The sequence below is a fragment of the Carica papaya genome, chromosome 7 (genome assembly GCF_054855325.1).
Source record: "Carica papaya isolate Zhongbai chromosome 7, ASM5485532v1, whole genome shotgun sequence".
In the NCBI taxonomy this organism is placed as follows: Eukaryota; Viridiplantae; Streptophyta; class Magnoliopsida; order Brassicales; family Caricaceae; genus Carica; species Carica papaya.
This window is the reverse complement of record NC_142315.1, coordinates 9,417,387-9,426,306: the sequence shown is the minus strand read 5'-3', so window position 1 is coordinate 9,426,306 and position 8,920 is coordinate 9,417,387. Positions and strand designations below refer to the sequence as shown.

Here is an 8,920-nt window from a genome sequence, read left to right as displayed (position 1 = left end):
TGCAAGTTTGGCCGAATCTGGCTGGAAACGACCAACCCGAGGTGGATCGCCGCCGTGGGTGGCGGCGCCATCGCCGGAGCACAGCGGAGCCGCCGTGCTGAAATTTTGAAATTGGCCAAAAGGGCCCTAGGTCTGATTTGGGATTTTTTGGGGACATGTGTAGGTACCGGAAGTGTGTTTCAGTTTTTGGGGAAAAATTCAAGGAGTCTAGGGACTGCCCGTAGGCGTAGTGAAAACCCGATTTCAGACTCCGAAACAAGTAAGGATCTCTCACCTTATTTCCTATCACGGCATTAAAGCTTAATAAATGATAAAACGATATTTTATGAATTAATAGATATGTATAATTAATTAAGATTACTAATGGAGTCCGAAACTGATGTATTTTTTGGTCAGGTGTTGTTTGATTTATTTTACAATTTTGAATACAGTATGGTGCCTGATGTGTTTATTCTATGATTTCGTATGCATGAATCATGGTTTCATTTATTATGGTTTGAATTATTGTGAACCCGATGTTGTGTTGCCTTATTTGGTGTCCATTACTGGTTTACGTGTTTATACTTGATTGGATAATTGAAATTAAGAAAAATAGAAAAATGTATGTGAATTGATAAATTGATAATGTCGACAGTCTAACTAGATATCCTGGGAGATGGTGGACGGACCAGGTCTATAGGGAACCCTACTGGGAACTTGGTCTTTCATATCGGACGGGGTATGGAGACTTTATGTGTTTTGGCACCCATACCGGACGGTGTATGGGGCGACCCGTTTCACCCTTATACCGAATGGAGTATTGAGATTTATGGTTTTGGCGCCCATACCGGACGGGGAATGGGGATGGCCCTAGAATTAAGTTATTAATATGAATGGTTCAGGTGTAGCGGGGACCCCCTATGGATCTCCATGGATACTATTAGGCTGATAAAAGAGGAAATTTGTTGCCTGATGATTGAAATACAAAAGTATGATATGTGTTATGTTATAGAGTGTGCATGATCTTATGATGTTCAAATGTTATTGTTTCTTATAAGTTGTTTTCATGAATTTCATTGAGGTAAGTAATTTGAGTAGCTTGCAGCAGGAAATGATTAGCACTCAGGGGTAGATTCATTGCCCCTAATTTGCACCACTCACTGTTCAAAGGTTTGGCTAGGACCGAGCCACATGGTGAGCTGCTATGATGACTGACTAGGTGTTAAGAAAACTTGCCATCTTTGTCAATTGTGGTTAGCTATCCAACATATAATGGCTAGGACGCCGTGCATGTGTTTAGACAGCTGAGATGTTGGTAAATTTAGATAAAGGCTTCCTTCTCTTTAAAACTTTGTCTTCATCTTCTTCAAACCCAAAATTCCAATTAAACAAGTGAATGGAAGGGGAGGTTGAGAGTAGAAAATAGTAGAGAGAGAGAGATAGAGTAACGCACCAGACTAGAACATGTGTTCTGTGTGAGTATTAGAGGAGAAATTGCTTCTTCTTAATGAGGTGAATCATTTCTTCCTCTTCTGATTTGTTCCTTTTAGTTTTTTTGTGTCTTAAGACCATTTCTATTTGGAAAAGTAACTATTAAATTGTTGCTACAAGTCCCAGAACTTAAAACAGTAGTTGTTGCACCTGAACAATGCCTCTGTTTAGGTAGGCATTTGTTCTCCATTCCAATTCCTTTTCTATTTCATTTTTCTTTTACAAATTTGTAATCAATCATTAGGACAATATGTTTAGAAATGTTAGAATTTATTTTCCAGCAGTAAAACAAATCACAAACCCAAATCTAACCTGAAAACATCACTCAACTGCGCATGCATAGTTATATTGAATTGCACAATAAAATTGGCAAAATTTCAACAATTCTTTCGTGCGATTTAGCTTATGTCTCGTGCATTTATTAGGTAAAATGGATAATATTTTAGATTATACAAAAAATGGCCTTTATTGATTAATTTGCATATGGTAAATTTTTTCAAAAATTAAAACTAAGCAGTGTTTTAAATGGATAGAGTTAGTGAATGTCATTTGTATTTTTTTTTTGGTGATTTTTATTTACCAATTTTATGAGTTTTAACATTTAATTATTATATTGATTTAGAACAAATTAAATGATGAATAATTATTAGTAAAACTAAGAAGAAATGGACAAAAAATAGAAGTTCATATGTTTCTGATCAGAATGTCGGGCATCAAAGTGCCCTATGGTTATGTAGTGTTGTTCTACAGTACTAGTTCATGGAAGGGACATTTCTTCGAGCACCCAGAATGGCCTAGGACTTCTCTGGCGTGGTGTAGAAATGCATATGCCAAGTCAGAGGGTGCAGAGATGATATTTGCATCTGTGAATGCCAAAGATGGAAAACTGGCAGTGTGCCATTCCACAGAGTCTATTTTCCTTGGGCCAGTTGCTTGTGCAATAGGCCAGCTGGCCGTGCTGGTTCGACCGACATGAAATCATGCCGAGGAGCCTTCACGAAACCTTGTTAGGCCAAGGGCCCAGCATGGGGACTTTCCCATTGATTGGACAGTTGGAGATTTTGAGATCTTTGGGAAGAACCGAGAAAGAAAATTTAATAAAAATGGGGAAAAAAATAGAAATTTATAAAAGTTCAATTGTAAAATCGTTAAGTGTATTATGAGATAAAAATTGGGTAAGGTAATTGTGATGGTGGCATTAAAATAAAAATAAATTATTCATGAGCTTATGTTTTTCGTCATTTTCTTCCTATTTTGCTAATAATTATTCATCATTTAATTGCCACTAAATCAATATAATAATTAAATGTTAAAACTCATAAAATCAATAAATAAAAATCAGCACAAAAATGCAAATAAACTCACTCATTCTATCCATTTAAAACAACACTTAGTTTTTATTTTTAAAAGAGTTTACTATATGCAAATTAATCTATGAAGGCCACTTTTGTATAACCTAAAATATCACCCATCTTACCTGATAAATGCAAATTAATCTATGAAGCTAAATCACATGAAAGAATTGTTGAAATTTTGAAGAGTTTTCTCTGCAACTCAGTGTGATTGTTCATGCAAAGTTGAGTGATGTTTCAATGTTAGATTCGGATTTGTGATTTTTTTTCTACTTGAAAATAAATTCTAATATTCCTAACACATTCTAATGATTGATTACAAATTTGTTAAAGAAAAATAAAATAGGAAAGGAATTGGAACTGAAAACAGACGCCTACCTGAACAGAGTCATTGTTCACGTGCAACAGCTATGGTTCTGAGTTCTGGGACTTACAACAACAATTTAAGAGCTAATCTTCCAAATATAAATGGTCTTAGGACACCAAAGAACTAAAAGGAACAAATAAGAAGAGGAAGAAATGACTCACCTCATCAAGAAGAAGCAATTTCTCATTTGATACACATACAGAACACGCGTATTGTTCTGGTGCGTAACTCACTCTCTCTCTACTATTTTATGCTCTCAACCTCCCCTCTCACTCATTTGTTTAACTAGAATTTTTTGTTAGAAGAAGATGAAGACGAAGTTGTGAAGAGAATGAAGCTTTTAACTAAATTTAACCCATCATCTGACCGTCCAAATGCATGTACGGCATCACAACCTTTGATATGTTGGATGGCCAACTACAACTAGAAAAGATGGCCAGTTTTCATGACACCTAGCTGGTCATCACAGCAGCTCACCATATGGCTCGTTCCTGGCCACAATTTGGAACGGTGAGTGGTGTCAAATTAGGGGCAACCAATCTGCCCCTGATTGTTGATCATTTCCAATGGCAAACTATTCAAATTAATTTCTTTTATTTCTATTTTATTTTTTAAAAATTTATTTTATTTACACCACATATATATAATATACCTATATATATATATGCATACAATAGTTGAATGTAGATGTTTATATATATATTTTATCTAGACATCACTATATTTCTTAGAGATATATATACACACAAATATATAGCTAGGTGTTTATTTATATATTACATATACATATCTACATGTATCTAAATATTTATACACACAAATGCATATATATATATATATATGTTTATTTTCTTATTACATATACAATAAATGACTCGTTAGACAGCCTTGTTGTCCACCACATCCATGCCTATAGTCTTTACAGATGGATGACACATGCATCCAGATTCCAACTAAAAGTGGCGATTAAGCTCGGGTCGTTAAAAGTGGCGATTAAGCTCGGGTCGTTAATTAAAAAACATGATCATGCATTCTAGAATTTACATATAGTCAACATAAAGTCTGAAAGATGAAACTTCAAATCTGCACAATCATTAAGCCAGAATGATGATTAGGGAAGATTAGCATTGTGCATTATGCATATAATAAATGCAAGTGCGGTATTGAAAACCCCTAAAGCGACATTTGTAGCTACCAAAGCATATATAAGAGGTGCATTCTGCATTTTGGATCTTTTAACTTCCCCTTCCTTCATGAGCATCACAGTTTGTCTTTTAGAAATACATATATGCACATTACTCAACATAACATGTACTGGATTTTCACAGAAATATATACATATACAACCAAAATAATGATAAAGATTTATTTCTCATAAGGCCAGTTGGGGCACCTACACCTTTTATTAGTCAAAGCATCATGGTCGAGCTTGTAATCCCTAATAGTGCAAAGGTAAAATCGTCAGTCTTTTTTACACCTTGTGTAGGTAATGAACTAGCTTCGATGAAACTGTTGCTTTCCACCAATGAGCCCTAATATGTTACTTAGGTTTACAGCAAGGTTGTAATATTTGATTTTGTACTTCTATACAAACAAGAGATCTTGTAGGTATTCCTTATGCCCACAAAGGTCGTGAGACAAACGAAAAATTGAATGATTTTTTACTTCTATAAAAATATGAGATCTTGTACGTATTCATTCTCTCTATAAAAGTCGTGTGACAAATGACAGATAGTCAAACAAGTAAAGTAAGTTATAAAGTTATCAAAGTAATTAGTATCTTAATAGCAGTTCATTTTAGCACAAGATTTAGCATTTTGGAATAGTGCATATTGAATTGTTAATTGCATCTCTATGCCACCAATCCCACCTACTTAATATTGATTGATAATTCCCTTTTTTATATATTTATATACATCTATTTATATATAATGTGAGAAAAAATTTGAGACTAAAAATTAGTTTTAAGGGTAAAAATTGAGTTGAAAATTAACAGAAAACATAATGTAAGGAAAACAGATGTTGATTGTGAGCTAAGAGAAAGAGACAACAAATTAACCACTTGAGTAGAAAACTTCTAAAGTGGATAAATTTTTCATTTTTAAGCTCTATTAGACTATATGGTGGAATAATGTTTTTATGTATAATTATCTTTTAAAATTTCTTACAAGATTACTAATAAGTTAAAGCTAACTTAAAAAACTTACAAATGTATCACATTAATTAAACTTACAAGATCAGTAATAAGTTAAGTTAATATTACAAAGTGAAGTTTGTGTGAGTATGTAATCATTTGAAAGACTCACAAGGTGCTAAATGTTGTGACTGTAACAACCTTTAGTTTATAGTTTAAAATGTAATAAATCCTAACGTATAATGGTGGTGACGTCTTGGTTTCAACTACAGATCGTCACAACCTTCTTCACTTCAAAAAACTTCCTAGATTTATTTAGTTAAAATGTCCATTACACATGTATGTAAAAAGGAGCAAAACTTTCTCCACATACTTAGATATCGAGCATGCATATCTCATATCATTCATACTATAGTCTAGAGAGAAACAATAGTGTACTTACACATGTATGTAAAAATTTAACTACTGTATCATTGTGTGTAACTTAGTGTCAATGCTATCTATTTCCTTATATATTCGGGTCCACTGGTTGTAATTCTTTTACTAGTTCATGCTTCACAGTATCTGCAAACAAACAATAATGAGCCTACACATGCCCAGTAAGTCAAATTTAAATTTAAAACAGTGTGTTGAAATCAATAAAATTCCTAAGATGGAGTTCTCCCTCCTCTAGGTCTCTCCTACTCCTGCTAGCCTATATCTTCATTATGTTAGTGTTCTGGGTTTTACCAACCTTCCTCAAAATCTATATGGATAATAGCCCTCTACCCTCTTCTTGTCTTATTCTTCTTTTTGCTCATTTCTACCCTGTCCTCACTTTCCTCTTCAAATAGCCTATTTTTCTCTTCATTTCTTGTTCCTATAGCACACGTTCAGCATATAACTATCCTGGAATCTTTTTTTTTTTTTTATTTTTCTTTTGCTAGAACCCCCCCCCCCCACTAGATATCCCCATGTTCCCTATTCTTCCCAGTCCCTCCTTTCTCTCTGAATTCAGCTTAAACAACATATTTCTTTTTCCACTCTGCAGTTTATGGTTTGCTTAAATATTGTTCCTTCCTTTCTTTTATGACCCACAATTATCCACTCCCTTCTACCTAGTTTACCTTCAACCTGCAGACACCAGCAATAAATAGAGTCATATTTATCATGGAGCAACTCACACTATTTTATTCTTCGCATACCTGCAATTTCTTGGCTCTTCCACCTCTGTTGCCTCCATCTCATGTGTATACCATTTTATGTTTAGTGTCAAGCACAATTTTATTTTTTTAGACTTTGTTATTCGACCACACACACACCCCATCATAACATTCTCCTTGGCAGACGATTTGTCCTAGTCAAAATTTAAACAACAACAGATTATAAATCTGGTGTCACACACCTTTCGACCAACCATTGGCCAACATTTATTTTCAATGAGCAATACCATAAAAATAGGGAGAAGAAACAGCAGATGTTATGACTAGAGGATGATACAATGTTCGACCACTATTTGGCCACTCACACAACCCAGTGTCATACACCTTTCGATACACCTTTCGACTAACCATTAGCCATTTTTTTATTCAATAATTTTTAACAATTTATATCAAGGCAATTCATTAAAGCAGTAAGAAAATCAGCATGTGGTATGGCAAGGAACAATGAAATATTTGACCCATATTAGGCCATACACATACTCACAACTACTTGCACAGCACACAGTTCACACAAGCATTGTATAAAATTTCCAGAACCACAGTTGAGGCATTTCCATTTTTATGCTCCATTTAACCATTGTTCAGTCCCATTATTTCTTAAGGTTTACCAATACTTCAGTACGGTATCAGGTTTTTTTTAGAAGGTCTATTATCCTAATACCCAATCCTCTCCAAAGATGACCCACTCATTTTTTTCCTTACCTCATTGCCCTCTTTGTTGTTTCCCTCATTTCTCATGAATCTTCTTCTTCCACTTCTTTCACTTCTATATATATCTAATCTTCTCACTCAATGTAGGATGGTACTTATATTTCAATTTACCTCCATTTACCCATCTGCTGTCTACCAAGAACTTCTTTCTCCCTGCTCCCATTTCTCTCTTGCTACATCATTACACAATTATATATATCTATACATACACATTTTGGGTGCAACCCCTGATGATGCATGATCTAATTTTCCACCACCCGATTAAGCTACCAAATTATTTTCTAACCCAAATCATGCATACATTCTCTATAAGAAGGAATTTAGAATATGAATCTCAATTTTGGTGTTTGAAATTCAAATTCGTCTTACCTCTAGCTTCCATTTGTGTTCGTTGTAGCAGTTGTTCTCTCAGATTTGTCCCTCTTTGTTGGCTTCAGTTGAGGGCTTTCCTCTTAAATCTTCCTTTAATTCCCTTGTCTGCATTCCCTTTGATTGTACTCTCTGCTCTCACTCTCCTCTCCCTCCTGTCTCCCTCGCAACCCATCTCTCCTAACATTGTAGCCGTTGGAGGAAATCAAGTCATCTCAGCCATTCCTTATGGTATTTCTCCATCAGCACCGTTCGATGTGCTTGGTCAGCACCACATGGCTTCATCCGGATCATCCTTCATTTGGTTGTTGTGCTCTGACGCGATCTGTACACCTATCAACGCCTGATTGGTTCTATAGCTCCTCATTTGCTAGTCTTTTTGTTTGTTAGGGATTTCCCATTTTCCTCGGTTTATTTCTTCTCATGAGTTTAGTTTTTATTTAATCGTTTAACATTACTATTAATTTCATTAATTGTCCTAACTAATTCTCATACCTTCATTTGTATGTTGAAATGTAGATCAAAGTTAATCTTCATAGTTTTCAGAACTTACATAGGTCATTTTTTCTTTATATAAGGATTTATTCATCTCTATATATCTATATTTTCCTTGATTCCCTAGAGTGTTATATAAAATGTTATCATTATCAACTTATATTTTTTTATATTATACTATGTAGGGTGTTAAAAGTATTTTAAAATTTTTATTAACAATTAGATCATGTTTTCGATATTAAATTTTAACTAATTTTTATATATTGGTATATAAATATATGATTTAAATTAAATATTGCATTAAATAACTAATCGCATTATTGTAAAGTATAGTAAATTTTTCGAAAGAAAAAACAAATGTATGGCATTAATTAATAAAAACCACACAATAAATAAAAAGAAACAAAGAGAATTTAGGTATGAAAAAAAAATTTATCATATTGATCAAGCATTCTACCAAATCAGAATCTTGATATCTTGTATGGATTTTGATGAAGTTCTCTTATATAATAGTATTATAACAAAATCAAAAAAATAAATTTAACTTTACCAAACATTTTTTTTATACGCCAGATGTATACATAAAAAATGTTAAACTTCAATATCTTTGAATTTAAAAGATTAGCTAATTTTTGTTACATATTTTTTATTCTTAAATCACTAATTTGAAATAAAAAATTATTAAATGATTGTGATCTCTAAGTTTTGTTTCTATAATTTTTTAACAAAAATTTATGGTGTCATACTTGTATGGTCGACAAATTTATTTATATTCTGAAGCAATTAAAACTTAATTATCTAATTTGAATCAATTATTAAG

The 8,920-nt window shown here is 33.4% G+C and overlaps 1 long non-coding RNA gene across 7 annotated transcripts; it reads right to left on the bottom strand.

Moving 5' to 3' along the window:
- Window positions 1-458: 458 nt before the first annotated feature.
- On the bottom strand, window positions 459-8,043 carry LOC148252934 (uncharacterized). 7 transcript variants are annotated; one of them, XR_015813455.1, is made up of 5 exons: window positions 7,606-8,024; window positions 6,508-6,659; window positions 3,351-4,272; window positions 3,201-3,272; window positions 460-2,538 (listed from the first exon to the last, which is right to left on the bottom strand). It is a non-coding gene; the product is annotated as an uncharacterized LOC148252934 (long non-coding RNA). The 7 variants fall into 7 exon arrangements; XR_015813456.1 differs by having other exon boundaries at window positions 3,201-3,245; window positions 7,606-8,023; XR_015813453.1 differs by having other exon boundaries at window positions 459-3,272; window positions 7,606-8,023.
- Between the last annotated feature and the right edge of the window lie 877 nt (window positions 8,044-8,920).